This window comes from Polypterus senegalus, chromosome 6, assembly GCF_016835505.1.
Source record: "Polypterus senegalus isolate Bchr_013 chromosome 6, ASM1683550v1, whole genome shotgun sequence".
In the NCBI taxonomy this organism is placed as follows: domain Eukaryota; kingdom Metazoa; phylum Chordata; class Cladistia; order Polypteriformes; family Polypteridae; genus Polypterus; species Polypterus senegalus.
In genome coordinates this window covers 174,865,400-174,887,107 of record NC_053159.1, presented here as the reverse complement: position 1 = coordinate 174,887,107, position 21,708 = coordinate 174,865,400, and the positions used below count along the sequence as shown (strand labels likewise).

At 39.2% G+C, this 21,708-nt stretch overlaps 1 protein-coding gene across 1 annotated transcript in view; it reads right to left on the bottom strand.

Moving 5' to 3' along the window:
• The window catches only part of myo3b (myosin IIIB), a 524,448-nt gene extending 502,971 nt beyond the window's left edge, over positions 1-21,477 (bottom strand). Inside the window, exon 1 of the mRNA XM_039757595.1 lies at positions 21,451-21,477. The gene's annotated coding sequence lies outside the window, so the exon portion shown is untranslated. The remainder of the gene's footprint in view (positions 1-21,450) is intronic.
• Between the last annotated feature and the right edge of the window lie 231 nt (positions 21,478-21,708).

The following is a 21,708-nucleotide window of genomic DNA, read 5'->3' as shown; positions in this document are numbered from 1 at the left end:
CTCTCAGTATATTTGGAGTTTCCCATTTCTCCTGGTTTGTATGCTCCCTTCAAATTTTGCATTTCCACACTTTCAAATTACTATCAAAATAGAGAAATCTTTTAGTTAAAATGTGTCTCTTCATTTTCATGGACCAAACACCCTACCACTTTGACTCATCGTGTTTATTGTGAAATAGAAAAATACAGATACCGAAGTATGAGATTGGAAAATAGGAATTGATGATCAGAACTGAAGTGCGTGCTAAGCAAAATGTCTTTTAATGCAAGTGCAACTTCCTGTTTTTCCTAACAGACAAAAAACCACAAGTGACCAACTGATGAACTTTAAAACCAACTGATGAACTTTAAAAATGTTGATCCAAGCAAATTGTTGTAAAGATGTAATGTCTCAAAATTCTTGTGCAACTAAAGTCATAAGACAAAGCTTTGCCCTATAAAAGATTTAGGACACTGACTTCTCGGGGCAGATGAAGGGCAGGTGTCCTAGGACTGTGCTTCTCTGTCATTCTTACCTTTGCCTGGTGTGTATTAATAAAAGATTTTTTACTAACTTTAATTATATCTCTCTGTCTTCAGTCACAAGAAACAACACTAGAGAAAAAGTGTCCACATTATCAAGTTGCCAGGAAACAAAAGACACAAGGGTTTGCTTCAACAATTAGAATCCAAAACAGATTGATCCAAAATATTAGATTATCAGCATTGCCTGAAACAATTTGTCACTGCATTGCATTGCCAGAAGAAATGAACTACTCATCTCAGAATTCATGCAATTCCTTATCAAAGGGACTGAACAAAAGGATATGTTAAATTAAAAACTAAAAATACTGCAGATAATTTTTTGGTGTGTTCGCATATAATGTCCGAAGCACCTATTGTGATAGCCCATATTTGTCAGTTTGTCTGTCCATATGAAACAACTCGGGCCCCCATGGACCAATTTTGTTGAAATGTGGCATGCTAAATTTTTCAAAGATTATTTCTTGAGATGGTTCAATGTTTGAAGAGATACAGTATCTTGAACAGATCACACAGTACACACTTTTAAAATTTAAAAATCTCCCATTGAAAAGCTTTGGCAAAATTGCAGACTCATCTATCTTAAAATGAAGAAACATTCTGTGCCACTTCAGCTACGGATTAGTTTACTGTATCAATTACATCCAGACAGCAGTTACACCCACATGTATATCTTATATATGTTGTTGTTTGTCACTTATGATAGCTGCTACTGACTGCAAACAGATCCCCAGTACAAGATGATGAATCACCAGCAGAGTGCATGCACAGGTGGGAAGTATGAAATAGTAGCAAAATACCCGTGCTTCGCAGTGGAGAAGTAGTGAGTTAAAGAAGTTATGAAAAAAAAAAGGAAACATTTTAAAAATAACGTAACATAATTGTCAATGTAATTGTTTTGTGACTGTTATGAGTGCTGCTGTCATCAAGGATTTGATTATCATTATTTCTTTCAATCAGGTTTGTATTTGGAGGATGTGTTGTGTTCAAGTTAAATTCCATGTTTGTCAACCGTTGTAAAGATAACAGGTTTCATTCATCGAAGTGTTCACTACCCAAATTGGTACTCGTGAATCTAAGATGTTTAACAGGCATTCCCGGTATTAACTTGTGGATTTGCTAGCGAATATTTAGCAGCAGCGTGTCTATGAACTTGTGGAATCGCCTGCGAGCATTTAGTGACAGCGTGTCTATTAACTTGTGGATTTTTCTTCGAGTAGTTAGCGACAGCGTGTCTATTAACTTGTGGATTTTTCTGCGAGTATTTGGCAGCAGCGTCACAAAGTTGTTTCCGTCTAGCTGCATCAGAAAATGTACCACGACGTCTGACACGCCTCCTTTTTACTGTTTTCTCACAGCTTGGATTGCTGCTGATGGACGGCCTTATATGGGCAGGCAGTCAATTACGAAGGAGGCGTGGGGATGGGGGATGCAACTCCGCCTCACATGTCGACCGAGCTGCAGGCTATGGACGTATATATGTACGTAAGTAGGAATCAGTTATGACCGACACGCGTAGAATTTCAAAATGAAACCTGCTTAACTTTTGTAAGTAACCTGTAAGTAATGAGCCAGCCAAATTTCAGCCTTCTACTTATACGGTAGTTGGAGAATTACTGATGAGTGAGTGAGTCAGTCAGTCAGTGAGGGCTTTGCCTTTTATTAGTATAGATAAGTAAGGAAAACAAATGGTCATCTTTATGTGAATGAAGTACACTGTGTCCTGTAACCCAATATGCAGAGAGCAAAAAAGGCATTTACACTAAACAACCCAAAATTTGCATTAAATGAATAGCTTTGCATGTGTCATTTCAAGAAAATTACAATTGTCAGACATTGTTCATGCAAAGAAGGAATTACAAAAATTTAGTTTTTTTAGGTTATATTAACCGTCTATTGCAAACTGTCACTCTATGTGTGTGTGTGTGTGTGTGTGAGTGAGTGAGAGTGATCTCAATGATGGACTAGAGTCCTGTCCAGTCCCGTTTTCAGCCTTTTGTCCAATCCTGTCCCCTGCAGCCCTGGAACGGATTTAGAAGGTTCTAGAACCCATCTACTGAAATCACTCTATTTGAGGGCTACAGTGTCTGCACGGCCATAAAAATGTTTTGTTATAACAGAAATTTCATTATAACTAACATGATAAAAATTCATATACTATTGTGACCATCTCTAAGGGCAGCGGTGTGAGGACAGCTCCGTGGCTGCACTGCTGTGTCTGTTGAACAGTAAACCAAAGGCAAAGTAATTGGTTGTCTTCTGCAGGATCAGTCTTACTGTGTTACGTGCTTGTCACACAATTATTTAGAACAATTAACACCCATCCTGGACTCACTTTTCTGTCTCTCGTACAACTAACTCTGTCATCCAAGCTTGACAACACCTGAATAAAAAAACAGCGCTTCTAAAACTGTAAAAATATTTTATTTGCAAATGAGAGGTTAGATGTCACTTTTTTTAATAGAAATATAGGTATGAATACAGAATGATTTTCTTTATAGAAATACAAACACACTTCTAATTTTGCAAGAAAACTTTGAGAAGCACTTTGAAACTCGAACACTACAACATCCGCACACGACACAACTACCCACATGGATGCTCAGCGGAGAACTGGCTCAGAATTTGGATATATGATTTTGTGCCTACACTCTTGCCAAGCCTCGCTCAGACTGCCCAAGACCAGAAATTTTGCAACTGACTGTCACTTCCGTTTGGTCTAACAAGTTCCTAAGTCTCGGTGAAAGAGTAGGTATGGCATTAAGTATTTTTTGCATCACATTATTATCTTTGGTGGCCTGAAGTTTTAATTTTGTTAAAACGAAATCCATTTAACACGGGATTTGACCTCAATATAAACCACAAAATGGTGACAGCATATGATAATTGTGCTTTATGCATAGAGTATACAGAAGTACAGGGAAGGAAAGATTCCTTTGCAAAATCAAGATAATTACTAAGAAGAGTGTTATTTACGATGAATTAATGGACGTTAATGAACGGTGAAATCACTAATAAAATTATTATAAAACTCAGTGGAATCAGTAATAAAAGCAATATTGGAAAATTCAAACATAAATATGAAGCAATGACAATACTGGATAGGTCTTTAAATCATAGAAAGAAAAAAGTCTGGTAAGAAATTACAAAATTAGGAACATGTAGGGAAAGAAAGGAAATTAAAAGGGAATGTGGTATGAGTATTTAAGTGAGATAAAAAGGAAGAAATACAGACAAAGAAAAGAAGTGTTGGGTGTTATAAAAAGTAAAAGAATAATACAAATTTAACAGTGAATTTACTAATGAGAAAGTTCCTATTTTGGGAGACCATGGAGAGAAACTTCTTGCTTTATTAGTAAATCAGAGAGACGATACAAAGTCTGGTATAACAAAACATCCCGCAAGAAAAAAATAGGACTTAATGAAACGGATTGGTAGAATTATTTCTGTGCTGGTTGTGGATGGGTAGGTATATTGCAACAATGGATAGCAAAGTAATACCGCAAAAGTAAAGGACTATGGGTGAAGAGGTGTGAAAATGTACAGAACAAAGAAAAAAAGAGGAAAAAAACAAAGAAAAGTGCAAAGAGAAGGCAGATGACCTGAAAGGATTAGGTAATTGTATTAGGACAGACACAGTAATTTGACAAAAAATCAAACGATAGATAGATAGATAGATAGATAGATAGATAGATAGATAGATAGATAGATAGATAGATAGATAGATAGATAGATAGATAGATAGATAGATAGATAGATACTTTATTAATACACAGCTGCTAGGGCTTAATAGCAGCAATTGGGATTTAACTGGATTGGTTTAAAAAGAAAATAAAAACTAGGACTGAGATATTCCACTGTGTAATGAATGTATAGGGTGGAGTGGTGGTTAAGGATCTGCACTGTTATCTGGAAGGTTGTTGGTTCAATTCCAGTAACTGTCAGAAGGGATCCTACTCTGTTGGGCCCTTGGGCAAGGCCCTTAAACTGAACATTGCTCCAGTGGCACTGTACAATGGCTGACCCTGGACTCTGACATACAAAAGTCATGAGAAAAGATAATTTCCCCTCAGGGATTAATACAGCGTACCATATATAAAGACCAGAAAAATAAATTCCTAGAGTACAAAATGTATAACCCTTGCCTGATCCTTGCATGTGATGAATACAGTGTACATCAAGTGCATCAAACCAGGTGCAAATAATTAGAACATCACCAGCGTGTAGCTTGGAGGACCCAACTTTTCATAAAGATGGTCAAACTTTGATCTCAGTGACACTGAAGAGTAATAGTAACTCAAAGCTGAAATGCTTAATTTTCCCTTTAGAAGAGAGCCATGAATGAATCCCATGTGCCTGGGAGGCATTACAAAGCAATTTCAGAGGAATTTAAAAATCAGTCATTTCACATTGCATTCTGAACACATGGAGACAATTCAAAATCACTGACAATATGTCAAAAGCACGCCATCCCCCTAAATTCGGCCTAAACAATATCTCCAACACAATTGGGGAAAACATATTCTGAGTTGGAGCACTTTAGATGCAGTTTAAGATGTCTTGTATGACAAACAAAATCCTCTGAAAATGAAGAATCTCATATTAATTCTAAAGAATTTTGATGGAAACATTATGGTAGAAGGGTGTTTTACTACCTAGGGATTCACTGTTACTGATTAAAACAAAGAGTCAATGACAACAACTGCAGTTCAGAGTGCAATTCATAGAATAAAAGAAAAGGAACAATATAGCAGTATAGTAACATCTGGCAAATCATCATAAGTCAGTGTATCCCAAAAGCCATAGCAAATGGGGTTGTTCAGAGTGCCGTGGAGTAGGCCGGGCACAGAGGAGCTCCATCTGCCACTCACAATTAAAGCAGCAACTGGGATGCTGGAGGTACAAATTGAAAAAGGAAGATCAGGACACCGAAAAGGAAAAAGGATGAGCTTGGTGGTGTGTGCACGTGGTTGGTTGTATGTCGGACGACAGTTTTTTTGGGTCTGCCGTGTGGGATTGAAATGCTGCGACACGTGAAGGCCCAGTGGATTGTCATGCCTATTTAAACAAGAAGCTGGAGGAGGAGTAAAAGAATAAAAGCGTAAAGCAAAGACATCTCCCATGACTGAAACAATGGGAGAATTGTAAATCATTTTTCTTTCCTGTTCTATGTTAACTGAATATTCAGTTTGTACAGTTTGTCTCCCACCTGGAAACGGACATTACAGTATAAACAACAATTCTAAATAAAACATCGCAAAAATGATCAAAACAGATGCTAATTTAAGGGAATGCCAGAGTAAATTTATATGGTTTAAGATCACATTTAGAAAATTCAACTGGCCGAGAAGCCTTCAAAGGTTCCCAGAGGCTCTTCCACAAACAAGTACCAAAAAACTAAAGGCAGCCTTCACATAAGTCTTCGTCTTCCAACTAATAACACCACATATGTCCAAGCCAGTGAATCGGACAGGTCTTTTACTTATCCATCCATCCATTATCCAACCCGCTATATCCTAACTACAGGGTCATGGGGGTCTGCTGGAGCCAATCCCAGCCAACACAGGGCACAAGGCAGGAAGCCAGCCCACTGCAGATCTTTTAGATGTATACCTTATTATGAAATCTGAAAGTACGAGCAAGACCATTGATCATTGACCAAGAGCACCTTCAACTCTGAACAAAGTGCACCCCAACCAGGGCCTTCCTGGAGAGGTTGGACAAGAGATAACTGCAGTAGCCAAGCCTGCACAAAACCGTCAGCTTCAGACTGACAGGCTAACTCTGCGGTGGGCTGGCGCCCTGCCCGGGGTTTGTTTCCTGCCTTGTGCCCTGTATTGGCTGGGATTCGCTCCAGCAGACCCTTGTGACGCTATAGTTAGGATATAGCGGGTTGGATAATGGATGGATGGATGGATGGATGATAGCTTTCTGTTCATGACTAAATCTGGGCCTCAAAGTTAAGGACCTTGGGGGGGCCTAATGTGTAAAGTTTGCTTAAACTCTGAAATGTGTGTAAGCCATTTCTTTCACAAAAGACAGGATTTATAAAACACAAACATGCGTGATTAGCTTAACATTAGGGTATGTTTCAAACATCCGTAAGTCCCATGCAGATAAATTTCATGTTAGGATGTTGGTGAAACCAGGTGGCAGGACAATGAGGTGAAAAGAAAACTTTTTGTTGCACATTTAAATGCCAGATTGTGATATTCTTGAAATAATTATGTTCTCTCAATATAGCTTTCTTCAATGTTCGTCATGAATAGTAATGGATATGCTTAATGTTAATTACCGTAATGTGTAACATACTCATATCCATTTCATCTGTAAAAAGAGTGTTGTGTGTTGTAGGAGGTAACTAGCAATGGCAGCATTATCTCTTTTGAAGGATATTAGCGACGGCAGGCTATCAGGGAACACAACGATTTTTTGGCTGATAAGCTGATTTACACTTCCTACAGCCCTCCTCTTGGAGTTGGCTACTTAGTTAGTGCCTACACTACAGAGACCATCAGACAGAAATTACACAATCCCTGTTTCATTACAGGTGTAACAATTGAAGGGTATTTGATGACGGGCGTTTTTCACCATAAACTGACTAGTCAGGATTCCTACAGTTATCCCTAAGTTATATCATGCCATCTGTATGGGTTGGTATAATTAGGATGCTACCAAGATATATCCAATTTACCCCACGGTCAGTTTGAGCAAGCTGAGATCAAAAGGCTAGCTGCAGCGATGGCCGATTTTCCTAATGCAATTGGCTGCACTTATATCATGATAAAGACACCAACAAAAAAGTGTTCATTTCTGCTTAGTGGTCAATGTGCTAAATCATACTATACATAAGTAGTTGATGGGACTCATGATAATGATGTCCACTTCTCCAAAATAGTAAGATATGCAAGTTCTTGCAGCCTTAAAATTGCATTACAAACAACAAAAAAAAAATCAATCCACATATTACTTAAAAGGGCTATAAAATACTGGCAATTTCCAACAATTGGCTGCTCTTTACTAATGTTAAAGAGTCAAGCACCACGTGACTGTTCCTTCTGCACTTCTTTCCACTTCTGGCTGTCCACACTAGAATTACCAAAGCCTACAAAGAAACTCGTAATGCCGGCCCACCTTAAATCCCTTCGCATTTCTCAGTCAGCGTCTTTTGTAAATGTGTCGATCAGCACAAGCAGCCTGTTATCCCATCCTCTCAATTAAAAAAAGATCAAGCTCACCACAATCTATGTGAACACATTGTTAAAACAGAAATGTTTTTCATGTTTTAGTAATAAATGACAAAATGTAGACATGAACTGTATAATGTGTGAAGCCTGAAGTCCACATATCAAATAAACACTTTCACAAAAGGTACAAGTATAATATGACAGCTTCCATGGTGCAGCGTTAAGAACTGCTGACTTGTAATCAAGAGGTTGCCAGTTCAATACTGGTTGCCTCGCACATTTAACGTTTTGAGTAGTGAGCTGCTCTTATTGTTAATATTATACAATAAAAACATACATTTGATTTGTGTCTGTAACAGCCGGTGTAAATGTATAGTACTTGTAAAAATTAGCGTTATACTGTACAGTTCATGTAATTTATTATGTTCATTTGTCATTTATTAGTAAAACATGAAAAACATTTCTGTTTTAATGATGTGTTTACATAGATCTTTGTAGACAAGGAACACACATGAAATGCATGTGTTATAATTAACAATATATTATTTACCCAATACAACTCTAGGTACCTCACTCTCAGATTATCAAGGCTTGAGCTGGGAGAACTTCTTGCCATTTCTGCGGCAGTGAGGGGATGGGATAGCAGGTTGCTTGCTGCTTGTCTTGATCGACACATTTACAAGACAAAAGACGCTGATGGAGAGGTGTGAAGGGATTTAAGGTGGGCCCAGATTACGAGTTTTTTCGTAGGCTTTGGTAATTCTAGTGTTACAATAGATAAACTCCCTCACTTTGACTATGTAAGTTCTTTCTTACCTGCTTTTCTCCCTCATTCATTGGTCAAGAGTCCTGTCTTTAATTTAAAATAGTGATCCCGTGTTAAGAGGCTTCTGGTCTTTGGAACAATTTCATTTTCCAAATTTACTTATTTAACAATATATTAGCTAAAAATATGTGTTTTGTCCATTGTAAGCATATACAAACGAATGACCTGATATGTGGATTGTGCTTTTAGTATTGTTTGCTGTTGTCCAGCGACGGCCACCACTTCTACACAAAAACGAGGTTAAAAATATTTCTAAGCCATCATTACAAACTACATGGGGCAAATAACGTATACAAATGATTATTTCTGGGTGCAGCATTCCTTTAATTTACCCCAGCAAAGCTGATTACAAACCATTTTTTTTACCCAGACTAGGACACTGTTCAATTGTACTGGTCTATTGCATTTATCATTAAAAAATGCATTTCAGAATAAACAAATGCATATATAATAACATGCACATTTAAACTCCACTGTGGGAGAAGAAGCCCACTCACTCATAATCCTTAAAGACTTATTTTTGTTTATTTTATTTACACCAGAAGCTTATATATTTACCTTAAATGACATGTGTACAATGGAGCAGAGACAGGTTAAGTAACTTGGCCAATATCTCCAAATGAGTTAGTGATCGGATTGAACCTACAACCTGCCACACTGTCTATTTAAAAGCACCCGATTATTCATTTATCACTCCACCCTGAATGAGTTGCTTTTTCTATTTTTAATCTGTATCCCCTTTACTTCTTTTTGAAAAAGTACTTAACACCTTGAAAGAATGAACACACCTGCAAAATTTTGTGGCAATGAAAGAATGAAAGGAAGAATGGCACGACTGCTTGCAATGATGTGCACAACTATTACAGTATGTCAGACTAATGAGCGGCACGTAGCTCCCTTATTTATCATGCACATCTTGTCTTCGACAGGCTGCCTCCAATGTCACAGCTGGCAGCAACATAATGGCCCAGCGTATCCCAATGAAATCCGTAGCACGGCTCAATAAACTCCATTTTACATTCCATTGGCTTGCAGATTTGTGTGGCTAATTACGCGGGTTCATTAAAAGGTCTGCAAAATGAAATACTCATGATGCAAATACGCAAATAAATAAATACAAAAATACGGAGACAAACGTGTTTAGGAAGCTCAGCACCTGCAACCTACTATTTAGACATCTGCGCCACTTCGCCCTCAGAGCATATGGGGCAGAGAATGTCAGGTACCTGATTTTTTTTTTTTGTTCTTCACCGGCAGGTGGCATATTTCATTTTTTGTTTGGTTGCTCAAGGCACTAAAAAAAGCAAATCTGGGTGAGTGTGCAGAAAATATTTCTGTGTAGCTCAGGAACAGCTATGTAATTAATGTTGGTTAATAAGAAAACGATGGCACCAGACTTGTGTAGCAATTGTCACTTCACTACATGAATCTGTATGTCGCTCTTTTTTCATTCAGTTCTCCCTGCTCCTTCCCTCTGTTTCCACTGCCATTCCTCCCAATATGTCCTGTGTTTTGGATTGTCGGCATTTTACTCCGGCCCTCACCCCCAGGCCGCCAGGAGGAGCTCTCCCGACAGCATGATCATGCCCCGAGTTCCAGCAGGGCATCATGGACTATGTAGTGTTTATACACAGCCCTGCTGGATACCTTGGGGGCCACCAGGCATCGCTGTAGGGGGCTCGCAGGCTCATATGTGCCCTATGACCCGGGAGTGCGTCACGGTCACGTGACAGGAAGAAACGACGTGCTCCCGGGTTGAAGAAAAGGACTGTTTACCCTTACCCAGAAGGAATAAGCAACTGTGGACTGACTGGGCAGGAACACCTCCGGGTCAGGGGCTATAAAAGAACTATGGGCCAGTCCAGACACTGAGCTGAGCTGGGAGGTAGGAGGGCGAAGTGTCTGGGCGAGGAGGAGAGAGTATTGGTTGTGTGATTTATGAGCGTAGAGTGGAGGGTGCTTGGTGCACATTGTTATTATAATAAATAATAACTATGGACTTTTTACCTGGTGTTCAGAGTGGTACCTGAGGGTGTCAGAGGTGGACCACGCCTCTATCTGCTACACCTGTCATTGTCACATCTGCTCCTTCTCAGCATTGCTGACCCTCCAATATTCTTCTGGTGTAGTTGTATATTCCAGAATATACAGTTCCAGAATAATCAGTGAACATCATAAACAGGAAACAAAAGCCTCATTGGAATGACTTTTCAACATGAAGAATGGCCAATCCCCTTCATTCACTGGTAAAGATTACAGTGCATACAATAAGTACTCGCCACTTGGAAGTTTTCATATTTTCTAGTTATTCAACATTGACTCTCAGTGGAGTTAACGTTAGATTTGACTCTAATCAACAGAAAAAAACTCTTTAATGTCAAGGTGAAAACAGATCTTTGAAAAGTGATCTGAATTAATAAGTTAAAGCACAAAACAATTGATCAGAAAGCACATGCGAGATGCTGAAGTAACCTGGAAGAACGTTCTTTGGTCCAAGGAGACCAAAATTACTTCTTTTGAGTATCAGACTAAAAGACTGTTCATTGTCAAAGTGAAAACACATCTTTGCAAAATAGTGTAAATGAGTTATAAACATAAAAAAAATAATTGTTGGTGTATGCATTCCCCCCTTTAAGTCAGTATTTTGTAGAAGCGCCTGCAGCAGCCATGAGAGCCTCAAGTCAAGGTCCAAAGCTCCCTCTCTGTTTCAGCTTTGCACATCTAGCTACCTCCATTTTTCTCCATTCTTCTTTGAAAAACCGTTCAAGCTCTGTGAGGCTGCATGGCTATCGTGAGTGAATAGTCGTTTTTCAGTTCAAGCCACAGATTCAAAATTGGATAGAGATCTGGACTCTGACTCGACCACTCCAGGACATTAACAACCATTCTTCTGTGGCTTTGCTGTTGTGCTTGGAGTTGTCGTCGTCGTCGAGCTAAACTTAAAAGAAGTGGTGAGGCGGCCTTCTGCAGTTGTGCACCTAAAATCTGGAATAGCCTGCCAATAGGAATCCGCCAGGCTGATACGGTGGAGCACTTTAAAAAACTGCTAAAAACTCATTACTTTAACATGGTTGTCTCATAGCTTCATCTTAGTGAAATCCTGATACGCTGTATATTCAATTAATTATCATTACTGTTCATGGTGGCTGTAAAATCCGTACTGACCCCTACTCTCTCTTCTGTTTCTTTTCCCAGTTTTCTGTGGTGGCGACCTGCGCCATCACCACCTAATCGAAGCACTGTGATGTTCCTACATTGATGGATTAAAAGCCAGAAGTCTACATCACCAACATCATCAAGTCCTTCCATGAGAACCCTGAATACAATGAGGACTGATCATTTATGTTAGGTAGAGGGCCGGGTGGTCTCGTGGTCCGGAACCCCTGCAGATTTTAATTTTTCTATCCAGCCGTCTGGAGTTTTTTTTTTTTTGTTTTTTCTGTCCTCCCTGGCCATCGGACCTTACTCTTATTCCATGTTAATTAATGTTGTCTTATTCTAATTCTTACTTTGTCTTTTTTTTTCTCTTTTCTTCATCATATAAAGCACTTCAAGCTACATTATTTGTATAAAAATGTGCTAAAGAAATAAATGTTGTTGTTGTCTTGATGGAATACAAATCTCTCAAGGCACAGGTTTCTTGCTGAAAACATCACATTTTCCTACAGGGTTTCTCTGTATTTTACTGCATTCACAAAGCTTCATGATGCTCAAACAATGATGGACGATGAGAATCCTAAATCCAAAGAGGACTGTTTCATTTATGTTAGGTAGAATGCCCAGAGAGGACTGGGCGGTCTCATGGTCTGGAATCCCTGCAGATTTTATTTTTTCTCCAGCCGTCTGGAGTTTTTTTTTTGTTTTTTCTGTCCCCCCTGGCCATTGAACCTTACTTTTATTCGATGTTAATGTTGATTTATTTTGTTTTATAATTGTGTCTTTTATTTTTCTATTCTTTATTATGTAAAGCACTTTAAACTACTGTTTGTATGAAAATGTGGTATATAAATAAATGTTGTTGTTGTTGTTGTTGGTCAGTAAAATTCATAGCCAATGTACTGTGTTTTCCAGTGACCAAGTTCACCAACTATTTTCCCAGAAATTTGCTGTGCAACTGGCTTAGACAAACTTTTTTTCCCAGCATGCCATGATGCTTTCCAAGGCCAGCATGACATCATAAATCTGTAGCACCCATGCACTGAACTTCCATGCATGTGTATTGTCAGTGAATTCCACCTCACATTTGACATTGCGGGCTGATCTGCTTCACATGTGCATGAGGTCACTATCCTGTCGGTACTTCATCAGGATTTACACCTCACATGCATTTAAAAAAATCAAATATAGGTCACGTGAGTGGACCGTAACAGGAATATTATGAAAATACTTCATTGTTTTGCATCAATTCATTGCATATTGTGTCTTTAATGTTCTATTAATCATGTAATGCTTCTTGCTATGTAGCGCAGATCAGCAAAGTATCTAAGTATATAACACTGATTACCTTGCATCACATGCTCTGCCAGTATTTGGAAGCACAGCACCACAAACTAATCTTCAAGTCCCCACTACTGGAGTCTCTTCTCTCTTGTTCAGATGTGCATCAGGGACCATACAAGGAATCGGGCAAGAGCCGAAGGCATATGCAATTAGCCACTTGACACTGCAGCGAACACAAACCTTAAAGGAGAATGACCCTTCTGTCTCCCACAGTAAGAAAATTCAAGAGATAGTGAAATACACTTGAAACAGTAATAATAATTATGACGATTTCGGAAGCTACCAGCACAATGCTTCATGTTAGTGTTCCGTATTTGGCTTACACTAAACATAGCGTTTAGTCTGATGGTCAAATAGATTAATTTCAGTCACATTCGACTATAGAATCTTCTTCCAACTCAATTCAGAGTAAACCACGTGTCTTCTGATCAGTTATTTTGTGCTTTATATTTATAATTTGTAATTAATTTAGACCCCTTAGTAAAGATCTGTTTTCACTTTGACACTGTTAATCAGTTTTTAAAAAAGAAAATTAAATCCATTGTAATTTAATGTTGTATAGTCATAAAGTTCCAAGAGGGTGAATACTTTTTAAAAGCACTGTTCATAGTTTTCTTTTACATTATTCAGGCACAGGTCATTGCATTCCTCAAATAGTTCTCTTAGTTTTGACACACTTTTGAACTGCCAGTTTACAATCATATTGCAGCAAATGCCTTTTTTTAAATGACTTCCTTATCCCTGCTAACAAGTCGGAGCAAACTATAAAGGCAGCAAATCACCCCACTGGTTACACTGGTAAATAGAATACCAATAGGCTGATTGCCTCCCAGCCACTAATATAATGTGCAATTATGACGTTCATCATACTTCCGAAATAGAGCAGACTAGTTAGCTGTACAGTACATGTAAGTGAAAAATTAAAGAAATCATACTACATAATTGCAACACAAACACTGACTTAATCAGTTTTAACATAAAAAGATGGCAACAGAAGAAGAGAAGAAGCGGGCTGCTAGGGTGGAGGCAAAGAAAAGCTGCTCAGGAAGAAGAAAGTACACCAACCTCTGAGCAAACGAATGCTAAACGTACAGAGAAAGAGGATGAAAACTAGGAATGAACAAGTCAAGTGTATTCAGGGCATGTTATTGTGCATTGCATCATTACCAGTAGAATATCATGCAATTTATTTTTGTAATTTCGTATAGCCCAAAATCCGCAAAGGGCTTTAACAGGCCCTGTTTTTGACAGCCCAACCCCCACCAGCCTTCACTTTCTAAGAAGACAAGAAAAAACTCCCTTAACCCCATCCAAAAAAATCTTGCAGGGAAAAAAATGGAAGAAACCTTGGGAAAGGCAATTCAGAGAGAGACCCCTTCCAGGTAAGTTGGGCATGCAGTGGATGTCAAAAAATGAGGTAAATACAATGTAATATACACAGAGCACAAGTAATCCTCAACATAATACAATAGTACTATATGTAGTAATTGAACAAGTACAGAGCAAAATGATAGATAGATAGATAGATAGATAGATAGATAGATAGATAGATAGATAGATAGATAGATAGATAGATAGATAGATTTGAAAGACTCTATATAATAGATAGATAGACAGATAGATTTGAAAGACACTATATAATAGATAGATAGATAGATAGATTTGAAAGACTCTATATAATAGATAGATAGATAGATAGATAGATAGATAATTTGTCCCCTGGGAGAAATTTGGCTTTTTGTGGAAGTTCTTTAAATAAATAAGTAAAATGCGCAGACATTATAGTCTGAGCATACACCAGAATGTCAAAATAAAAAGAGAAAAACTTCTGACTCATCTGTCACAGTCCCAGGCGTAGTACTCTTGGTATAAAGGACAACCATAGTGTTTCTTGATACTTAAGCCGAATTATTTGTTGGCTGACAGTCCTCAGTATTGGTGTGTCAGAGGGAGGATGTACAGCATTGTTCAAAATGGCACAGTTTTGTTTTAATTCTCTCCTTTGCTACAACCAGCAACAGGGTCCAGAGTGCAATAAATAACTGAGCCAGCAGTTTTAATTAGCTTGTCAATTCAGTAGGTCTCTCTTGATGTGATGTTACTACCACAGTGTAGGAAATCACACTGGGCATCATAAATTTGTAGAACATGTGAAGGATGTCACTTCCCATACTCCCCTAAGGCAAAAAAGCCTGCTCTGTCCCAATATACTGTAGTTCTCTGTGTTTTAAGAGCAGTCCAACATGTCACCCATGTTGACCCCCAAGTACTTGTAGCAGTGTACCTTCTCTACACCTACTCCTTGAATGAGAACATGAATTCACACTGAACACAGAGTAGTAACCAGAGATAGAGGATATTTGGTGGAGCGAAAGTCAATAACCAGTTCTTTGGGTTTTTCTGATGTTTAGCTGCAGACAATTCTTTCTACACCAAGAAACAAAGTTCTCCACCTGATTCCTCTCTATTGTCTCATCCCCCTTAACAATACACCCAAATAAGTGCAGATTCACCTGAAAATATCTGTAATTGACATGTCTTGGTGTTATCTTTGTAGTCAGAGGTGAATAGAGTGAAAAGAAAAGGATACAGGACTGTTCCTGTTATTACAATATAAAGAGAAATTATCAAATTAATTCAAAAACTGACTTGGATTAAAAGGAAAAAGCAAAAACTAAAGAGTTCACAATTTGACTTTCACACCATAATGATATGACTTTATCAGAAAATATAATGGGCCAAAATTTTTGATTTCCCAAATTGTCCTATAATTGTAGTACCCCACTAAATTTGCTTCACTAGAACTGCAGCATAAATACAGAAATATTCGTGAACTTCTCAAACATTGCTTTGAAGTCCATGGAGAAGTAGAAACTGGACTAGATTTGAGGGAATTATAATGGTGCAGTTGTCTTTTAATTCTTTGTAAAGTGCTACTGATGTGTCTGGTAACTATGCTGAACCACGAATTGTGGCCAAAAATGTGACCTGAACTGTGAGGCAGCAGTGCTATCTACTGCGTCACCATGCCTTTCTGTCTGACATAAAATTATACTTCAGGTCCTTTATTTTTCTCTGCATCTTTCAACCTCTTATCCCTACAACAAACGAGAAGCTACAAGATGCGAGGGATCATTATTACATGGGCTGTCTTTACCACTACCTGATCTGTACTACATAGCGAGGAGCATAATGTGCTTAATCCAGGAGTAAAGACATGGCATGCAATGAAACTATGCAGAACAATTAAGCATTTTCATAATAGTGTTGACATGGTCAGGAAATATACCCTTCAAAAGAAAATACTGTCAGTTTCTCCTTTTTAATTTTTTAAAATGCTTGCAGGGTACAAATCGTGTTGGAGTACCAATCAGGCGGTGACATCACATGCACACGTGTATACACAGTAAATTATTCACGTAAGCATGAAGCAGATCAGGCAGCACCATAAAGTGTGTGATGGGCTACACTCATAGTACAGATACATGAAGCTATGCACATGCACAACACTAATTGAGCAGGAAGCACAGATCATGTAGTGACTTTTCCATTCATCATTGGTTGCTACAGCTCTGTGAGGTCACGCAGGTCCTATAAGGCATTATGAGGCACTGGGGGAAAAAGAAAAGTTTAACTAAACCTGCTGCATGGAGAAATTTCAGGGAAATTTGCCATTTGGCAAAGACATTTAAGTCGCTGGTGAAAAAACGCTTTGGTGAATTTCACCACACAATAGTCTTCACACTTTCCTTCATAATGAATGATTATGTTGTTGTAATTGGATAAAGAAACTTTACACTATGGATGGAGGCTACAGCTTTCAGAATGCTGCCTGGCTAATCCTTGCCTCCCAGTACTGACAACTTATTAATGCTTTGATAGTCTATTCCACTTTACAGTATTGTACAGTACAATGGATACCTACACATTTTCTCTGAAGATGACATTGACAATCATTACCCCTTATTTCTTGTATAGGCGCAGAGAGCTGTGAGCAATTCTCAGTTAAAATGCAAGTACAGAACATACTAATTGCTAAATACAGAACTGATACACATAAAAACACGGCTTTGTTACAGCACACCAAGAACAAGGTAGAAACTGAATAAACAATTAAGTTGTTTTTAGACAAAGGGAAAAGATACATAACCAACTACTCTATCTGTATAAAAACATGCAGAAGAAAAATTCTGCAATCCCTATTTGCTTTCAGGAAACACATTTCGAAAAAAGTGACAACTGAGGTTCCACTCTATTTGAACCAATGTCCTAGCAGAGCCATGCGCAACCAAAATAAAAATATCTGAATGATACTGATATTAATGAGCGATATTATTCATGGTGAAAAAGGAGCTGAGCCGAAAGGCAATGCTCTCAATTTACTGGTCGATCTACATTCCTACCCTCACCTTTGGTCATGAGCTATGGGTAGTGACCGAAAGAACGCGATAGCGAATACAAGCGGCTGAAATGAGTTTCCTCCACATGGTGTCTGGGCTTTCCCTTAAAGATAGGGTGAGAAGCTCAGTCATCCGGGAGGAGCTCAGAGTAGAGCTGCTGCTCCTCCGCATCGAGAGGAGTCAGATGAGGTGGCTCGGGCATCTGATCAGGATGCCTCCTGGACGTCTCCCTGGTGAGGTGTTCCGGGCATGTCTAACCAGAAGGAGGCCCCAAGGAAGACCCAGGACACACTGGAGGGACCATGTCTCCCAGTTGGCGTGGGAACGCCTCGTGATTCCCCTGGAACAGCTAGTTGAAGTGGCCAGGGAGATGGAAGTCTGGGCATCTCTACTCAAGCTGCTGCCCTCGTGACCCAATCTCGTATAGCCGGAAGAGGATGGATGGATGAACGAATGAGATATTGTGACAACTTAGCAATTAGCTAAAATACAAGGGATAGGTAAGGAGTACATCGAGAAAGCTATTTGTGTTTTCAATTAAATAAAATTACTAGTGGGTTACCCCCTGCTCACTTCGCTCACCAACCCCCTCGGCCTGCGCTATGTGCCAGCCACTTCGCGTCTATGCTGCTCATGTTGTGAAGAGGGGGGCTGAACGCACCCCAAGGAGATGCAGTGCTCTTAAACGGTGATACAATGGGAAACAAATAGTTGTTTTTTACCTCCTCTTTACTCAGCCAGCTGCTGCTGCCGTGCCACGTGATCTGCATCTTGTGCAGTGCTTCAAACATTTAAAAGCCTGTACAGCCGCTGTCCTACTCTTTGTCTTTTATTTCCATCCCCGAGCATGGTTAAAGCTCTTGGCACAAAGTGTCGTCTCGCAGGACCAGAGTTCCTGATATTTTTTAGTTTATAATTTAAAAACAGAATTAGAACCTGAAAATCTAACAATATCACATTAAAGTTCGATAAATTCTGAAAAGAATGATACCAAACATATATATGTAGGTTTTAAAATAAGCCCAATTTATAGCGTGACATAAAAATGTCACATAAAATTGTTGCACAAAATCGTTACAGTTTTAGGCTTAGGCTTTTATATGTATAGAGTAGTTTAATGCATTCTTGTTTGTCAGACTAGCTGCATAATGGCTGAACATGCATGTAAGAATTTCATTGAACTCGTCTACTTCTGCTGCTACTACTTCCATTACAAGCTTCATGGACTGAATGGTAAAGAAGCCTATTCCAGCCACTCAAAATAAAAAAAAAATCATTGTGTTAATTTGCATTAACTATTGTGCTGTTCTGCCATAATTTTGTGTTATTTCAGCAAATAACACAACGGACCCTGTGATCATCAGAGGTGACTGCGTGCAGAGGGTGCAGACCTATAAATACCTGGGAATGCAGCAGGATGATAAATTGGACTGGACTGCCAATACTGATGATGTGTGGAAGAAAGGAGAGAGCCGACTATACTTCCTTAGAAGACTGGCGTCCTTCAACATCTGTAATAAGATGCTGCAGATGTTCTATCAAACGGTTGTGACGAGCGCCCTCTTCTACACGGAGGTGTGCTGGGGAGGCAGCATAAAGAAGAAGGACGCCTCACGCCTGGACAAACTGGTGAGGAAGGCAGGCTCTATTGTAGGCACGGAGCTGGACAGTTTGACATCCGTGGCAGAGCGACGGGCACTGAGCAGACTCCTGTCAATCATGGAGAATCCACTGCATCCACTGAACAGGATCATCTCCAGACAGAGGAGCAGCTTCAGTGATAGACTGCTGTCACCATCCTGCTACACTGACAGACTGAGGAGACCCCACAATATGCGACTCTACAATTCCACCCTTTGGGAAATGTTAACATTATACAAAGTTATTGTCTGCTATCCCTGCATTTTTATCACTCTTTAATTTAATATTGTTTTTATGAGTACGCTGCTGCTGGAGTATGTGAATTTCCCCTTGGGATTAATAAAGTATCTATTTATCAAAGAATTGCATTATTTTACAATAATCACTGGGTTATTTTGCAAAGATATTGTCTGCTGCTGCCATGGGTGTCATAGTTCATGCGAGTGCTCTGGTCATCTAGTGACAGCTGTTGAGGGAGAGGTTAAGTACGTGAAATCAAGTGACAAGAAGTGAACAAAAGTTACATCCATCCATCCATATTCCAACCCGCTGAATCCGAACACAGGGTCACGGGGGTCTGCTGGAGCCAATCCCAGCCAACACAGGGCACAAGGCAGGAACCAATCCTGGGCAGGGTAACAACCCACCGCAGGACACACACAAACACACCAAGCACACACTAGGGCCAATTTAGAATTGCCAATCCACCTAACCTGCATGTCTTTGGATTGTGGGAGGAAACCGGAGCGCCCGGAGGAAACCCACGCAGACACGGGAGAACATGCAAACTCCACGCAGGGAGGACCCGGGAAGCGAACCCAGGTCTCCTAACTGCGAGGCAGCAGCGCTACCACTGCGCCACCGTGCCGCCCCACAAAAGTTACAGGCACATACATTTAATTCTGCATGGGCTGAGGGCTAAATTTAATCTGCCCAGTTTAGCGTCACAGGGAGAAAGTGATCATCACAACAGAACTGGGCATAAGGGAAGAAGCCAACCAACAGGGCACAACAATTAGAAAAAAGTATACTTAAGTGATCCAGCAACAGAAACCATATAAATAAAGTATGTTTAATTTTAACCTAGTTATTTGGTGTAGATATTTTGAAATAGTGAACTGTAGAGTTCAAGTCACAGGAGGTTCTGGTCAAGTTTTATAACACACTGGTGAGGCCTCATCTGGAGTCCTGTGTGCAGTTTTGGTCTCCAGGCTACGAAAAGGACATAACAGCGCTAGAAAAGGTCCAGAGAAGAGCAACTAGGCTGATTGAGGGCTACAGGGGATGAGTTATGAGGAAAGATTAAAAGAGCTGAGCCTTTACAGTTTAAACAAAAGAAGATTAAGAGGAGACCTGACTGGTGTTTAAAATTATGAAGGGAATTCGTCCCGTGGATCGAGACGGAGACTTTAAAATGAGCTCATCAAGAACACGGGGACAGAGTTGGAAACTTAAGGGTAAATTTCACACAAACATTAGGATGTTTTTCTTCACACAGAGAACCACAGACACATGGAATAAGCAACCAAGCCGTGTGGTGGAGAGTAGGACTTTAGGATCCTTCAAGATTAAACTTGATTTAAAAAAAATAAAGAGTTAAATGGATACGAGTGGTGAGCTTTGTCAGGCTGAATTTCCTGTTCTCATCTAGATTGTTCCAATATTCTAATGGTGGTGCAGCGGCTATTGTTCAAACATCAAATCTTGGTGTTGGGGGTGGATTTTATTTATTTTGGGGGACTACATTTTTTTTGGTAATTGACAAGTATTATTCATACATTTCCAGTATTAAAATAGGTAATTGTTGCAGTTAAGCACACTCATTGATATCAATCAACCACAAATATACAATGAGAACATGCAAACCGCATGCAGACCCTGGCACTGTGAGGCAGGAATGCTAGATCTTCGCTACTACTGTGCCCATGTTACAGCATCTAGCTTATTAAATTTTAAGCTAATTAAAATGAAATCTAGATCATTATTTGATTGCATGCTATGTGTGTAGTTAATCTCTCATCAGTAGCTGACACCAGACATCCGAAGCAACGTGTGCACAACATTATTGGCAGCAGCAGACAATGTCTTTGTGAAATAACTTTTAAGTGGTGGAAATAAGCTTCCATAGAATGGCCTTCTCTTGTTTATCAAATATCATGAACTAAAGACATCGCTAATATTACTGGTAGTTTGTTTAAATGACATTATAACATCACAAAGTCAGTCGGTTTTAAAAACATTTGGTTCACAATGCAGTCTGTTACAGTTTACTCTTCAGATTTAAATTAATGGAAGGAGGGAAAATGGATCTGGGCTTGAACCATCTTTAATGTTTAGTTATATGCTGTTTAAAAACGTGGAAACGGTTTTCTTACCTGGGAAGTGTGGGGCTGTGAGGTGCTGGTGCATTATGGTATAAAGGCTAAACCTGAGCCCTGGGTGTGTCAGGGACTTAAACACTTTGGATGCTGCCACATTTATTTAAAGGGAGGTCAAAATGGTTTAGTAAAAATAATTTAAAAAAAAATCCATAGTTATATGATTGTGTATGCTGTTTTAATTGTGCAGGCATCTGAATGAAGAGTTTTTATTAGTAGTGTTTGTAAAAAGTAATTTTGGAGTTGCAATTATTA